Source organism: Scylla paramamosain, unplaced genomic scaffold (assembly GCF_035594125.1).
Source record: "Scylla paramamosain isolate STU-SP2022 unplaced genomic scaffold, ASM3559412v1 Contig11, whole genome shotgun sequence".
Classification (NCBI taxonomy): Eukaryota; Metazoa; Arthropoda; class Malacostraca; order Decapoda; family Portunidae; genus Scylla; species Scylla paramamosain.
In genome coordinates, this window is record NW_026973676.1 from 231418 (window position 1) to 247974 (window position 16557).

General features: G+C 43.0%; 1 long non-coding RNA gene across 1 annotated transcript; it reads right to left on the minus strand.

Moving 5' to 3' along the window:
* Nucleotides 1-6021: 6021 nt before the first annotated feature.
* Nucleotides 6022-11421, minus strand: LOC135097033 (uncharacterized). The gene is made up of 6 exons (XR_010265313.1): nt 11304-11421; nt 10608-10714; nt 9885-10103; nt 9243-9308; nt 8591-8812; nt 6022-6985 (listed from the first exon to the last, which is right to left on the minus strand). It is a non-coding gene; the product is annotated as an uncharacterized LOC135097033 (long non-coding RNA).
* Between the last annotated feature and the right edge of the window lie 5136 nt (nt 11422-16557).

Below are 16557 nucleotides of genomic sequence, written 5' to 3' on the forward strand. Positions count from 1 at the left end.
ACGTAAGTCATTCGAAAGGAAAAGAAAAGGTGAATGAGTGAAAGAATAGAGGATGTGGTTCTTAAAATGAGAAAAAAAAGAAAAATGAGGAAACGCAAACGTAGTGCAGAGCCACAGCCTTCCTGCTCTTACTGGGGAGAAGGCAGTGCCAGTGGCGCACGATTCAGTGAAAGTGAGACTGAGGTGGAGGAGCAGGAGGAGGAGGAGGAGGAGCAGGAAGGGGAAGAGGAGGATGAGGAGAGAGATTATAATGAACTCAAACAAAAGTGCCTCGAAATTCCCTCAAGTGCCAGTTACAAGGCAAAGGGAGAGAGAAAAAAAGCCCTGAAGGAAAAAATGGAGGATGTTATGAGCGCTCAAACTCCAGATGAAATAAAGTCCATGTACGTGGTGAAAGTTGACAACCTAAGGAAAGAAGCCTTGGCTCTTGAAAATAAAAGGGAGCACCATATAGCAACCAACAAGGACTTCTGGTCCATTGTGGTCAAAAGCCTCCCGGGGGTGAAGAAGCGTGACTTTACTCAAGTACGAGAATTAAAAGTTAAAGGCCGCAAAATTGTCTCGTGCCCGATGCCATTCTGTATTGGCAAAGTAAAAGATATGACCAGACATCTCTGCCAAGTCCACGGTGTGGTGAGCGCCGTGGAACAACGGAACTTGATGAAGAAGACTGGAGTTACTACTCCAAAGGCCGATAGCACCCCCAGGAGGAAGTCCCTTCATCGATGTTCTGTATGCGACAATGTGTTGAGTAGGATCGACTCGCACCTTGTCAGCAAACATGGGCTGAAGCGTGGTACTGTCCGCTTCAAAGAGCTTCTCAGTGCGGTAAGTACTAGCTAGTATTACTGCTATTTTTTTTATTGATCTGTACCAATTGATACCCATTAACTACTCTTGTGTCTTTCTTTTGCAGTCCATGCTTACTAAAGGAGACCAGGAGGAAGAGCCTCTTGACGCACAGGATCCAGATTTGGGAAAAAAGTTATTCAAGGTTTTCCTTGAACGCTACAAGCGATGCCTGCAAAATACCTCAGCCCTGAGCCATAACTCAATTGAGCTTAGCGTCCGAATCATCTCGGACGTTATAAAATATTCCTTTAAAGTTCAAAAGGATAGTTTCCAAGAGAAGGCGCTAATAAACGTCTTCCTCAATCTTGGAAACGACGAAAGCTTCCTGAAGAGGAGAGCAGGCACCCTATCTGGCAGCTACTGCTGTAACATTATCTTTACATGCATCAGGGTACTTGAGTATTTGAAGTATCAGTATGAAGAGCTACCTCGAGCCCAAGAGGCAGATTATGCTTTGAAAAATCTCCTCAAGAGGTACCAAAAGGTCGAGAAGAAAGAGAGAGCAGCGTCTCGAGAGAGGAAAGCTGGGAATGTGCTGTCCTCCGACGAGATCAAAAACATCTCAAGATCTTCCTCTGTAAAAGTGGTTCTTCAGAACGCTGCCAACTCCCTTGAGGATGAGAGCCTCCGTCCCATAACAGTTTCAAGCTTTATTAAGCTGAGGGACGCTCTCATAACCAGTTTTCTTGTTCCATCTCTGAGAAGAGCTCAAGAATTTACCGAGTTCACAGTACAAGAGTGTAATGAACGGTCTCATACAGAAGAAGAGACCTTCAGAAAAATAAAAGTACACAAAACAATGAGTTATGGCGCCGCCGACATTGTACTAAAATAATGTCGAGGAGAAGGCGCTTAAGGCCTACATGCTGTATGCAAGGCCTATAATAACTACTTGTCAGTTGGATTCTTGCCCAGTATTTATCCCCTCCAGCACTTCCAGAGGTCGGAACTACTGCTGCGGGAAAATGCACATTTCAAATATCACCTCCATTCTCCGGAAGCTCTGCCTGAAGGCGGGAGTAGTTTCCAGGAGTGTGAATACAAGGATGCTGAGGAGATCTACTCCTCTGCTTAGAAGATCAATAAAGATCCTGCTTTCAGGCAGGAATTCTCAACTAGCAGGTCACAGTTATGAGACTGCTAGACGATATTACGCCATATACGACACAAGAGACCAAGCTCGAAATGATGTCAGCAAGCTTGAGGAGTATAGGGAGTAAGTAACTGCCTATTTCCCTCTGATATATTGAGTGCATATGTATCTGAATATTGAATACACACGTCTCTGATCTTTATCAATGAACTAACTCATTTACCATTCCCATCAGAAGTGGAATCCCTATAACCCCATTCTCCCAAGAGGCGGAGGCGGAGACGGAGACAGAGTTAGAGATGGCTGCTGATGAGGAGGGAATAATGCCTGAATTAACAGATGAACAGTAAGTATTTACCTTACCGTCATCTATGATATGACCCTTGATCACTTTACATGCTGGATCTTGATAATTATTATCTTCTCTTCCACAGGATGGAAGAAGGGAATCGGGATGAGGCTGCTGCACCAGAAAGGTCTCTGGAAGTCGACTCGTCTGAGGCGATGGAGGAAACTTTCGTGGCTCCTCTCCCACCCCCTGCAATAAGGCAAGTAATGTGGCTGCTATTATTTATGCACGTCTCACATCTCACACGTTTGCCCTGTATTTTACTAACCTCTTGCTCTGTCTTTTGTTAACAGGACGGAAGCAGTTCAAGCTTCACCCACGAAAAGTTTGGTGTCCTCGGTAAGCTCACGGCCAGTGACTTACCCTTCAGATATTTCCTTCCTCGAGGAGAGCGAGGAGGAGGAGGAGGATGCCTTGCTTCCTAATCAATTTTATGACATGATTGTCTCCGAGCAGAAAGCTCAATCAGCCAAGACAGGCTTAAAAACTTTCCGCTGGGAAGTGCTGCGGAGCCAGCTGGCTTTGAAACATCCATATTTTCAGAGTCACTCAAAATAAGAGATCCGCAGCCGCTATAAGTATATAAAGTCCCACCTAAAGAAGGCAAAGTAAAAGACTCTTCCCATCAAGAACGGAGTTATAATAGAGCTACTGGCGAAGGTACTCCGAGATCAAAAACCTAATGAGTGTGAGAGGGAATCGCAAGGTCACTTGGAAGACCCTCTATGTGAAAAACAAGGCATCAGATTTGGTCACGCACCCCGATGGCTAAATCTTCCTTTAATGCCTCGTTTTAATTTCAATAATCGAGCCTCGCTCGATTTTTTTCTATGTAGCGAATGAACCAGTGACATAACTGCCCTATGTATGCAGAATCTCATTGAAATCGCTCGGATAATTACTGAGATAGAGTACATAAACCACTAAAATAGCTGTATTATATAGGCAAAATATCATTGAAAATATTCCTCTTCTTGTAATACAGCATTCTATAGGCAAAGTGTCATTGAAAATCTTCCATTTTTCGCCTTTTTCTTCTCCATATTTTTCTTAAACTTCCTCTTCTTCCTTCTTTTTCCTCTTCGTTAAGTAGCAAAATGACAAAATTCAAGTGCGGGTACTTCAAGACTGGTCCGTCGGACTTGATGGGATAGGTGTCGGTCTTGATTTACCTTTTTTTAAAATTTTGGTAACATCCTGAAATAATTTTTTGAACAAATTTGTCAAATTTCACTTTCGGTCAAAATGCGCAAGACTTGATTTTTCTCAAAAATAAAAAATGCTACCTAACATGGGGTAAAATTTTTGTCAATTCAAGACTGACGTTCCTGAACTGAAAAAAAAAAAAAAAAAGCGCGTAAGTGAAAGTGCTTATCAAGACCGAGTACGTACTCAGTGTTAGGTGTTCCTGTCCCAGCTGCTGCCACCTCAACCCTGGAGAGACCTGACATGACCTGAACCAGCTGAGCGTTACAGTATGACGATAGGAGATTGTCACGCACCTGTCGACTGTGAACGTGACAAATGAGGGACAGTAACAGCCAACACGGAGTACTAATAAAACTGAATTCATTATACTTTCATTTTCACCTTCCCTCGCCCCCACCCAGCTCTTGCAGATATATCAAGCCCCCCCCCCCAACACAACCACCGCCACCAAGAACACACCATTATCCACTGGCAAACAGAATAATCACAAAACAACACTGACCTTACCTGGGCGGCGGACGGAGGTAGAGAAGGCGACGCAGCTAGAGTCAGGCGTTAGTCCACATCTGCTGAAGCTTCGGAACTTTCTCGCTATCTCGAACGCTTCAATGCCTTGTTTTTTTTTTTGTTTTTTTTTTCATATCAGAGGGACACCGAGCTGAGGCAACAAAAGGGAAGAAAAGAAAATACCTCCACTACTTTTAACAAACCCGCGCTAAAGTTATTTGGTTTTCCAAGGATGTTTTCGTGGCTTTAGTGATTGAAATTATAATTAGTGAGGTGACGAGTTTTGCAAGGGTATTTTCATGGTTTAGTGACAATTTCCTTTGATTTACTGGAAGTTATCGTGGTTTTACGAATGTTCTAGCAGGGTATAGTACAAACTGTTAAGGATTTACAAGTGTGTTTCCTTGGGTGATAGTTTTACAGCCTGTAGTAAAAGTCAACGAAGTGATAATGGCACTATCATGACTCAGTGATAGTTTGGTGAGGATCCTGCGTCATTAATGAGAACACCCATGAGAACCTGACCAATCACCTCTGTGGCATTTGTTAACAGTCCTGGTGAAAGAACAGAGAGCTTAACAATACGAACAAGATACAAATGGAGAACACAAACCAGAATACATCAACAATTACAAGCAGATTCATTTAACGAGGTAGTTAGAGGAAATATTTTATCCGCATGGCAAAGACTAACTATCTTTGCCCTTATTTTGAGATGAAGTGCTTAAGAACACAAGAATACAAACAAGATACAAATGAAGGATGCAGACCAGAATACATCAACCATTACAAGCAGTTTAATACAACGAGGTTGTTAAGGAAAATATTCATCCACACGGTAGAGACAAACGAACCAGGTTGTTAGCGCCGAGTCATTAGGTAGTTTTGAGATTATACGAATTTATGGACAGGGGTGATGGGTGGAAATACGCAGGCATGTTTGAAATATGGACCACCGCGCATAGGCCTATTAGTTTCTTGCACCAGCCCTTATTTTTCTTACATTCTTACTTTAGCTCTTAATATTAAATCAATTATTCTTCCACTTCCCTACTCCACAATTAAAAATACGCATGACAAACAGTATAATTAGCATATTTAGGTCCTAAATATTGGTGATGGTGGTGGTGATAGTGGTGGTGACGAAAAACAGAATGGAGGATAGAATTAGAAAAGTCATTTAATCTCTCAAAACAGAGCTCACCTGTCACCTGGGGGCACTGATGTGATTCCAGGGATGCTGCAGGTGTGAGATGTAGATGTAGGTGTGGATGTGTAAGGCTTGGATGGTGTGAGAGATGAGGGATGCTGTGTGGAGGAGTGAAGGATGGGGGGATAGGCTGTGTGGAGTGAGAGATGAGGAGGGAAGCTGAGTGAAAGATGAGGGAAGAGGCTGACTGAGGGATAAGGAGGCAGGCTGTGTGGAGTGAAGGATGAGGGGGCAGGCTGTGTGGACTGAGAGATGAGGAGGGAAGCTGAGTGAAAGATGAGGGAAGAGGCTGAGTGAAGGATGAGGGGGAAGGCTGTGTGGAGTGAAGGATACTCTGTGGAGTGAAAGATGAGGGGGAATGCTGAGTGTGAAGACCTGGAGATGCTGTGAGTGGGTGAAGGAAGGCAAGATAAGAATGAATGCTGAATATCTGAGAATACCTGAAGTGTGTGTGTGTGTGAGTTTGAGTGTTATTTATATGTGGAGGAAGACACAAAAAAGAAAAACAGTCAACACGTGGAGATGCCGAGTGTGGAGTAACATAAGGATGTACAAAAGGGAAGCTGCAAGGAGCCATCAGGCTCCTTCACTGGGAAGGAAGGCATGGCAAGGACAAGCATCACAGAAAGAAACCACATCCACTGTCACAAAAACTGGAACTGACTCGTAAACTGTCCAACACAAAGAAAAAAAAAAGATAAACAAAATAACAATAAAAAATAAATAAATAAATAAAGTGACATCTTGACCCCAAAAGCTGATAAATACACTAATGAACACTGAAGGAGAGAGAGTTTACAGTCAGTTTGCATACATTTATTAAGACAACACAAGGAATGATGGTCCAGCTTAATCAAACCTTCCTACTGTCTTAACACCAATCTCTACACATACTTGTGGTGAAAATACACATCCTTATCTCCTGTAACATACATATCATTCTTAACACATTGTACCCACTACTACACAATCTACCTAATGCATCCTTCACACACTACCTTCCTTCCAAATCACTCTTAACCATCCTGACAGTGTACAGGATATCCTCAGCCTCTCCTACACATCCTTCACACACCAATCTGCCGCCCTACATATCCTTTGCCTCTCCCACACACTCATGTATTTCAAATTTCCTTTCTGGCAAATTCTACTCACAAAACTAATATATCTATACTTTTTGGAATGGTTGATTTTTTTTTTTATCATTAGTTTGAGCAATGGGGCCTGTTCTCTCTCTCTCTCTCTCTCTCTCTCTCTCTCTCTCTCTCTCTCTCTCTCTCTCTCTCTCTCTCTCTCTCTCAAGTACAACAGGAATGAGATGCAATCATACAAAAAACATTGGAATAATACCCTTAAAAATAACAAGAATCACATCTTAGTACTAATCTTCCAGTAGTGAACAAGATAGTAGCAGTAGTAAAAATAAAAGATGCTTGAATGAAGTACAAATCCCTCACACACACACACACACACACACACACACATCTATCTATCCATCTCTACACCAACCGAGCTCTCCCACATATGGAGCAGCCCAGACAAAATACCACACACAAACCTAACCCACACACTTCATACTCTCCTCCCCCAAGCCACACCCCTGCCCCTGCCTCGGCCCTTGGCTGCCTGCCCTGGGCCTTCCCCTGGGCTGTGCTGGGTGCTGGAGTGGGTGCTGGGGGTGGGTGAAGGCTTGGGTGCAGACTTGGGTGCAGGTGTGGGTGTGGGTGTGTCCTCAGGTGCAGGTGTGGGCTCGTTCTGGGAGGAGCTGGGACAAAACACACAGGTGCATTAGACACACACAGGTGACAAGTGACAGGTGTGTGTGTGTGTGTGTGTGTGTGTGTGTGTGTGTGTGTGTGTGTGTGTGTGTGTGTGTGTGTGTGTGTGTGTGTGCGCACGCGCGCACGCACACGCACGCACGCACGCACGCACGCACGCACGCACGCACGCACACACACACACACACACACACACACACACACACACACACACACACACACACACACACGAACCTCAACAAATACAGCAACTAATATTTTTAACTTTTGGGGTGAATATTCTCAGCAAATACAGTGACTAATATCTTGGGGTGGAAATCAAGAGTAAAAACTGCTATTTTCTTTTGCCATACAAGCAGAAGAGTTGTGGCAGGTCTTGGCCCACTCACACCCTGAACAGGACAAGGATGACAACAGGAAGTATAAACTGATTAACTGTGAAATTAATGTACCAAAGCAAAAAATCTAACACATTACTTCTATATATTTTTTTTTTGTTTACAATGGTATAATAAGAAAAAAAAAAAAAAAAAAAAAAAAAAAAAATATATATATATATATATATATACGAGTATATATATATATATATATATATATATATATATATATATATATATATATATATATATATATATATATATATATATATATATATATATATATATATATATATAAAAACACCACTCCTATATTATTTTTCACATTTATAATGATCTATAGAATGAAAAAAAAACTATTTATATTTTCTAGTTTACAATGACATAAAATTTAAAGAAACAATAATTTCTCCTCCATTTTCTAGGTTACACTGATACATCAACTCAAAACACATTATTTTTTTTCTCTACTTTACACAAATTAATCTAAACTAAACAACAATCCCTTTCTTTTACAGCTTTGTACTGCTTTACTTTCCAGTTCATTATAAATCTCTCTCTCTCTCTCTCTCTCTCTCTCTCTCTCTCTCTCTCTCTCTCTCTCTCTTCTAGCCTTTTTTCCATTCATATATAAACTCAAACCAAACTTATTTCTTCTGAACTAAAAAAAACTGCTATATATCCCACCATTATATTCATCTCTTATATTCTTTCTAATTAACAAAGATACATCCCCCCAGCACACACACACACACACACACACACACACACACACACACACACACACACACACACACACACACACTAACCCCACTGTTCTATATATTCCAAAACACCACATTTCTTTTTTTTTTTCATTTCACTTATTCATCTTTTATCATTTTATCGACAGATTAGCAACTCAATTTCACTTCCTCATTATCCTTCCTAGACAAAACATCCTTCACCACATCCAACTGGCATCCTATGACCCTCCTACCTGGCTCCTGTCTTGTCCTCAATTTCATTTCCTCATTATCCTTCCCAGACAAAACATCCTTCACCACATCTAACTGGCATCCTATGACCATCCTACCTGGCTCCTGTCTTGTCCTCAGGTGTTGCAGAAGTTAAATAATTGATATTCAAAATATCATCAGACTGATGATACAGTCTTATCCTCGGTTTCACACCACCAGCACCAGCACCAGCACCACCACCACCACTTGTCTTAACCTCCTTAGCTCCTATTTTCTTCTTAGCCAGCAATGTTTTCTTCATCTTGTACCCCAGTCCTGTTGGTCTACCCTGCCCCTGTCCCGGCCGCCCTGGTACAAAGCCCCCCACCACACCCCAGGAGTGTGCAGGGCCAATGTTAGGGTCGCGCCAGGGCAGTTAGCGTGGGGGCATCTGGGGGGTGGGTAGGATGCCGCAGCCAGACCCATAGTACTGGTCGTCCTGTTGGTAAAGTGTTGGAGTTAGTGTTGTTACTGCTACTACTACTGCTGCTACTCTTACTACTACTACTACTGCTACTGTTGCTGTTGTTGTTGATGCTATATTAGTTTGGTGCTTTTTGTTTTATATAGTGAATTGTTATGGTTCTACTTCTGTTATTATGAGCAGGGTGTTCCTAATACTACTACTACTGCTGATAGTGGTCCTGCCATTAAGTTTTATATATGGATTTAATCTTTCTTTTATACAGTTAAATAACATCCTGCTATCACTACTATTACCATTACTACTGTGACCAAGCCACCTCTACTACTGGTATTACTTCTACTATTACTACTACTACTAATAATACAACTAAATATTTTACTGCTATCTCTACTATGATCAAACTATCACTACTACTACTTCTACTAGTACTGCTGTTACTCACCCAGTCCATCCTCCTCTTCTGTCTGCCTTCCCAGTCCCTCTGTCTTGACCACTGTGCCTCTTCTTTCTGTGAGGAGACAGAGTTACAACCCACACACCCAAGGAACCTGACCCAGCCTATGCAAGACGACCTCTGTTAGCTGAGAGGAGAGGGAAAGAAGGAAACAGATGCACAAGAGGAAAGGAAACCAGAAACATTTAGGCTGATACAAAGATATGGTTTGAAAAGTAATAATGAACAGGATATATCGTGATGCAATGCTATTTTCATTTTGGCTTGTTGTTTGTTGAGAAAAACCAAGAAAACATTTAATTCTTCTTTAAAGTTGTGAAAATAAAAAAAAGAATAAAGAAATAAAGAAATAAAAATAAATAAAGAAATAAAGAAATAGACAAAATATCAATGAATTAAAAAAATATACCTTGATACTTAAATAAGATCATCAAACAGACCCACAATTACCATAACATCACCTACAAAGACCAAGCTTAACCCCCAACCTTTATGCAACACACTCTAAGGCACCAACACCCAACACACCACCACCTCCACACCCACACTGGTCAACACCCTAACACTGACCCCCCCACAAACACACACTTACACAACACACTCTAGGCCACCCCACCCCTCCAGACTTACATTAGTCAGCACAGCGTTGAGAATATTAAGTGCCACTTCGGACTCCAGGTTATCCATATGCCATGATGTCCGGAGCAGCGGCCGTCCCCTGCAGCGCCCGGCCGGCCACCCTGCCAATCCCTGGCACCATCTCCCCCTCCCACGGCTTCGTCATCAGCCCCCTCCCCTGTGACCACCTCCCAACTGTTGCTCCTGTCACATGAGTACTCCTGTGATGACCTGAAGAGGAGGAGGTTTTTAATGACTTGATAATAATAATAATAATAATAATAATAATAATTATAATAATAAATAAATAAAAGGTTTGGGAAGTTTTGAATCATTGAACATAAAGAAATTGTCTCCTGTTGTCTTTTGTGAATTTTCTTTACTTTTTTGTCTTATTTTGTTGATTTTAAGCCTTTTTTTTCTTGCTGGTTATTTGATTTTTTTTTGGATAATGTTGAAATAGCACTAGTGTTTTTGATCTTTGCGTTAGGTTAACATTAATTCTGTTCATTAGTCTCAGTGCCGGTCAATTCATTCTGTAGGTAACAACTTGATAAGGCATCACACTCTGCCCAGAAACAAGCAGTAAAAGTCTGGAAATTACCAGGCAAGCATTACCACCATATCCCCAAATTTCTCATTACTTTTCATCATATTTATTGAGTTTTTAAGTAATTATTCTACTTTCCTTTGCTGGTTATTTGATTTTTTTTTACATGACCACCTTAGCCGTACCTGCCGCCGCCGTAGGGGTCACCATACTGCCGGCCGTACCCCTCACTGACCCTGCGGCGTGACTCTCAGCCTAAGCACCCATCAAACTCATCCTGCCTCACTCACTCCTGCAAAGAAAATAAAGATAAAAAATAACAATAATCATCTTCCTGCCTTTTCTTTCCTTGCATCTAGAATTACTTAACCACTTGGGGAAGATGACTCTTAGCAAGGCGTTAAATACTGCGTCACGGCAGCAGGGAGGTGGGTGTGGTGGCGTGTGGGTGGTGTTGGTCTGAGCGTTGTGGGGTGGTGCTGGGAGTCCTTGCTGAATGGTGTTATGTATTCTTATTCACACTTATGTTTCTTTCCTTTTCGTTGTGACAGCCATATCAAGCTTAGGGTGTTCTGTGGGGACTTCCGAGGCATAAGGTAACTGTGTCCTGTCCTCTGGTGGTGAAATATACATCTGTGCTGTACATTAGTTCTTTAAATGTCCTTGCCTGTCACTCCAGTACTACGCCGCGCCCTTCAAGTCGCCTCCAACAATACAATAAATAACATACAATTAAACATTCCGGAACTGACGAAGGCACTGAAGGAACCTCTATAATTGGACTTTTCTCATATCCAAGGCATGTTACTTATATAATTTTACACTAGCCTATAAGGTATAATTCATCTCTCACTTCACACATACTCAGGGACAGTAATTACCTTCTATTTGAGCTGTAATCGTGGAATTCTCCCACCCCCAGCAAGCAATGCCAACATCAACAATGGCTGCCAGTTCATATAACCGTCCTGCAATGGGTACTGTTTTCGTCTATATATTAAATCTCCCCTTTAAACTTAGAAATTTTCTTTTTTAGCCATTAAAAATTATGAATGCTATTAATAAGTAAAGAAATAATAAGTTTATGGCTATTTCAGGACTTTTTCCTTTGAGCCTAAATCATCTTTTTCTCTTACATATTCATCTAAGCGATACAAAATTCCAGTCCTTTTAATAATGACTCCATTTACTGGGCATAGATAATTTTTACAGCAGCGGGAAGAGGGGTGGCCAACTCGGACTATATAATAACAGAGCTGTCTGTGTAAGATGATGGAACGAGTAATATTGAACAGGCTTATATATAAGGTGGGCCATGTACTCTCTGGCAATGTATATGGCTTCCTAAAAGGTTATTCAACAAGTCATTGTTTTGTTGAGTGACTTATAAATAAGGATGCTACCTGCAGAGCTTTCGTTGATCTCAAGGGTGCCTTCGACAGGGCCAAACAAAGATGTTATTGTTGCGCCCACCCCTCACTCCGGGCGGGCGTGTTATCCACACGGGCACGGGTCGAGAAACTAGAGCAGCGGAGTCACACTGAACGCCGGGACAAGGCACACACACACACACACACACACACGAGGCCAGGGCACAAGGGAAAAACACGGGCACTATTTCCTAAGTTTATTGACAAATCCTCTGCAAGTACACTGCTTTACAATTTCACAGGGGCACCACAAGTCTCCCAGGGCACGACAGGCACTCAACTAGTTGGGGGGACCTGAGGCGGTATTTTGCTGATTTTCCTTGGAATGACTACTGCTTCCGTGTCAGAGACCCGTCTTTGTGTGCTGAGCGCATAACAGAGGTGATAGTGTCTGGCATGGAGGCGTACATTCCTCACTCTTTTTCTCGTCCTAAACCTTCTAAACCTTGGTTTAACACAGCTTGTTCTCGTGCTATACATGATAGAGAGGTGGCCCACAAAAGGTACTTAAGCCTTCCTTCACCAGAATCTCATGCACTTTATATTTCTGCCCGGAACCATGCCAAGTCTGTTCTCCAACTAGCCAAAAACTCCTTCATTAACAGAAAATGTCAAAACCTTTCAAGATCTAACTCCCCTCGTGATTTCTGGCATCTAGCCAAAAATATCTCCAATAACTTTGCTTCTTCTTCTTTCCCTCCTCTACTTCAACCAGATGGCACCACTGCTATCACATCTATTTCTAAAGCTGAACTCTTTGCTCAAACCTTTGCTAAAAACTCTACCTTGGACGATTCTGGGCTTGTTCCTCCCTCTCCTCCACCCTCTGACTACTTCATGCCTCGTATTAAAATTCTTCGTAATGATGTTTTCCATGCCCTCGCTGGCCTAAACCCTCAGAAGGCTTATGGACCTGATGGGGTCCCTCCTATTGTTCTCCGAAACTGTGCCTCCGTGCTTGCACCTTGCCTAGTCAAACTCTTTCAGCTCTGTCTGTCAACATCTACCTTTCCTTCTTGCTGGAAGTTTGCCTACATTCAACCTGTTCCTAAAAAGGGTGACCGCTCTAATCCCTCAAACTACCGTCCTATTGCTTTAATTTCCTGCTTATCTAAAGTTTTTGAATCTATCCTCAACAGGAAGATTCTTAAACATCTATCACTTCACAACCTTCTATCTGATCGCCAGTATGGGTTCCGTCAAGGCCGCTCGACTGGTGATCTTCTGGCTTTCCTTACTGAGTCTTGGTCATCCTCTTTTAGAGACTTTGGTGAAACTTTTGCTGTTGCCTTGGACATATCAAAAGCCTTTGATAGAGTCTGGCACAAAGCTTTGATTTCCAAACTACCCTCCTACGGTTTCTATCCTTCTCTCTGTAACTTCATCTCAAGTTTCCTTTCTGACCGTTCTATTGCTGCTGTGGTAGACGGTCACTGTTCTTCTCCTAAATCTATTAACAGTGGTGTTCCTCAGGGTTCTGTCCTGTCACCCACTCTCTTCTTATTATTCATTAATGATCTTCTAAAACAAACTTCTTGTCCTATCCACTCCTATGCTGATGATACCACCCTGCACTTTTCCACGTCTTTTCATAGACGTCCAACCCTTCAGGAGGTAAACATATCACGCAGGGAAGCCACAGAACGCCTGACTTCTGATCTTTCTAAAATTTCTGATTGGGGCAGAGCAAACTTGGTATTGTTCAATGCCTCAAAAACTCAATTCCTCCATCTATCAACTCGACACAATCTTCCAGACAACTATCCCCTCTTCTTCAATGACACTCAACTATCCCCCTCTTCTACACTGAACATCCTCGGTCTGTCCTTTACTTATAATCTGAACTGGAAACTTCACATCTCATCTCTAGCTAAAACAGCTTCCATGAAGTTAGGTGTTCTGAGACGTCTCCGCCAGTTTTTCTCACCCCCGCAGCTGCTAACTCTGTACAAGGGCCTTATCCGTCCATGTATGGAGTATGCTTCACATGTCTGGGGGGGTTCCACTCATACTGCTGTTCTAGACAGGGTGGAATCAAAAGCTTTTCGTCTCATCAACTCCTCTCCTCTAACTGACTGTCTTCAGCCTCTCTCTCACCGCCGCAATGTTGCATCTCTAGCTGTCTTCTACCGCTATTTTCATGCTAACTGCTCTTCTGATCTTGCTAACTGCATGCCTCCCCTCCTTCCGCGGCCTCGCTGCACAAGACTTTCTTCTTTCTCTCACTCCTATTCTGTCCACCTCTCTAACGCAAGAGTTAACCAGTATTCTCAATCATTCATCCCTTTCTCTGGTAAACTCTGGAACTCCTTGCCTGCTTCTGTATTTCCACCTTCCTATGACTTGAATTCCTTCAAGAGGGAGGTTTCAAGACACTTATCCACCAATTTTTGACCACTGCTTTGACCCTTTTAGGGACTGGCATTTCAGTGGGCATTTTTTTTATTAGATTTTTGTTGCCCTTGGCCAGTATCCTTCCTACATAAAAAAAAAAAAAAAAAAAAAAAAAAAAAACAGACAGGCACACGCTGGCTTCCTATCCGGCCACGTGTCTCCGCTCTCTCTCTGTTCCCGCTTCTCCCAGTGCTGCCACCTCCCACAGCGCTGCCACCCGCACCAATACCCCTGGTGTAACATTATTATGAATTCATTTTCAAAGCTGTCAGAGGCAGATATTTAGAATGGAGCAGGGACTATTTGTACAATAGAACAGCACAGGTTTGGTTTCAAGGTGCAGTCTCCTCTGAGGAAGTCTTTGAGCTTGGAACACCACAGGGTGGAGTCCTTAGTCTAATGCTTTTCAACGTTTTAATGGACAAAATTGCGCGTTGTTCCTTCCCGCAGGGCACCCAGGCCCTCATCTATGCTGACGACATACTCCTCCAGTGCCCCACACCCAGGACTCTCCAGTCAGCTCTGTCACAACTAGCAGCATTGTGTGTTCAAATGGGACTTGTAATTAATGAATGTGAAACCAAATTTCAAGCAAAAGGGAAGGTCTCTCGACCGCCCACTGTAAATAATGTTCCCATCCCTGGAGTTCATACACACAAGTACCTGGGTGTACAGCTGAGTTTCAGGAAGTCACTCCACGCTGTACACTATGTTTCGAGACCTCTGTCTGCCACGGCTAGCGCCACTTCGGCTGTTAGCAAACAGGGGCCTGGGGACTGGCATTCCAGTTCTAAGGATGTTCTATATATCTGTCGTACGGTCCATCATTGACTACGCAGCTCCTATTTTAATACAGTTTAGTGCCACCCAGCTCCGTCCCCTGGAGATTGTTCAGAATGAAGCCATGAGAATAATTTTGGGATGCCCAAGGACTGCAAGGACTGAGGTCCTCAGAGCTGAACTGCACCTGCCGAGTATTATGTGTAGGATACAGGAAATTACTTGTCGTACTGTTGGTCGGATGCTATGCACGGGCTCCGACTCTCTGAAGGGATCACTGACCCCCTGTATCGTGATCCACGGACTCCTACAACTCCATACCTCAGGAAGATCTTGGGAGTTCTTACAAGTGTAGGTATAGCCGAGGCCTGTATTAACGTTGTTGTGTCACCGCTCCAACCCTCACCGTGTCAGTGTTGATATTCACTCACTGCATCAGCCCAAGAGGGACTGTCCCCCTCATGTGCTGTAAGACATGTTCATGACTAAACTGTCCAAGTACCCCCACGTTCAGCCTAATCATGTTTATTGTGATGGTTCAGTCTATGGCAGCAGGTCCGGATGTGAGCTGTTCATCCGCGACTACATTTCTGCCAATCGCTACACTGACACTGAGGTTTCCAGGCGGCTCCCTGCACACATGTCCTCCTCTAGGGCAGAACTGCATGCTGTTCTGGAGGCGCTCCATATTGTGGCGCCTCTCCGTAAGGATGTATACTTCTTTGTTGACAGTCAGGCTGCACTGTATGCTCTCCAGTCTACCTCCCCCATGGACTGTGATCTAGTTAATAAATGTCTTGATCTCATCCACGCCTTAGAAGGTGCTGGTGCCACGGTCCATTTCACCTGGATACCCTCTTATGTGGGTATTCCGCTTAATGATAAGGCAGACCGCCTTGCTCAATGTGCTTTTCAGGACGACACACTGGACCCTGGAGCTGAGTACACTCTGGACTATATTAAGAGTAGCATTAAGGACTTTGTACATAGTAGCATTAGTGATCAGTTGTACATAGTAGCATTAGTAATTAGTTGGAGCTTTGTTGCCATAGGCAGTAGTCTTCTCTATGTACGTGTCTCCCAGAGCTGTGCCTACACCAATGGGAGACACACTGCATCACACGACAGGGTGGCAATGAGGCTCAAATTAGGCTATAAATACTTTTGGAAAGTCAGTGCTTCTCCTGGTGAGTGCTGTGTGCTGTGTGCTGCACCAAGGGAACACACTCTGCGTCATTATGTCACGGAATGTCCTCTCATTGCTACATTTAGGCTGCAAGGTCAACATGACTTGTATAGCCTCATTGACCATTTCATAGACTCAGCCACTCTCAGGGAAATACTCAAGAAATATCCTACGTTTGCTCCCAGACTGTAGGATATTTATACAATAAGGTGTGCAATATCTGCATTTATTTATTTACTTATATTTTTGTAGTGTATACTATCTATTTTTATTTTTTTGATACTTTACCCTTATGTCTTTGCCCAAGGGGTGGGTGGCAAGGTCCGTCCTCCTCCTTTGTTGTAT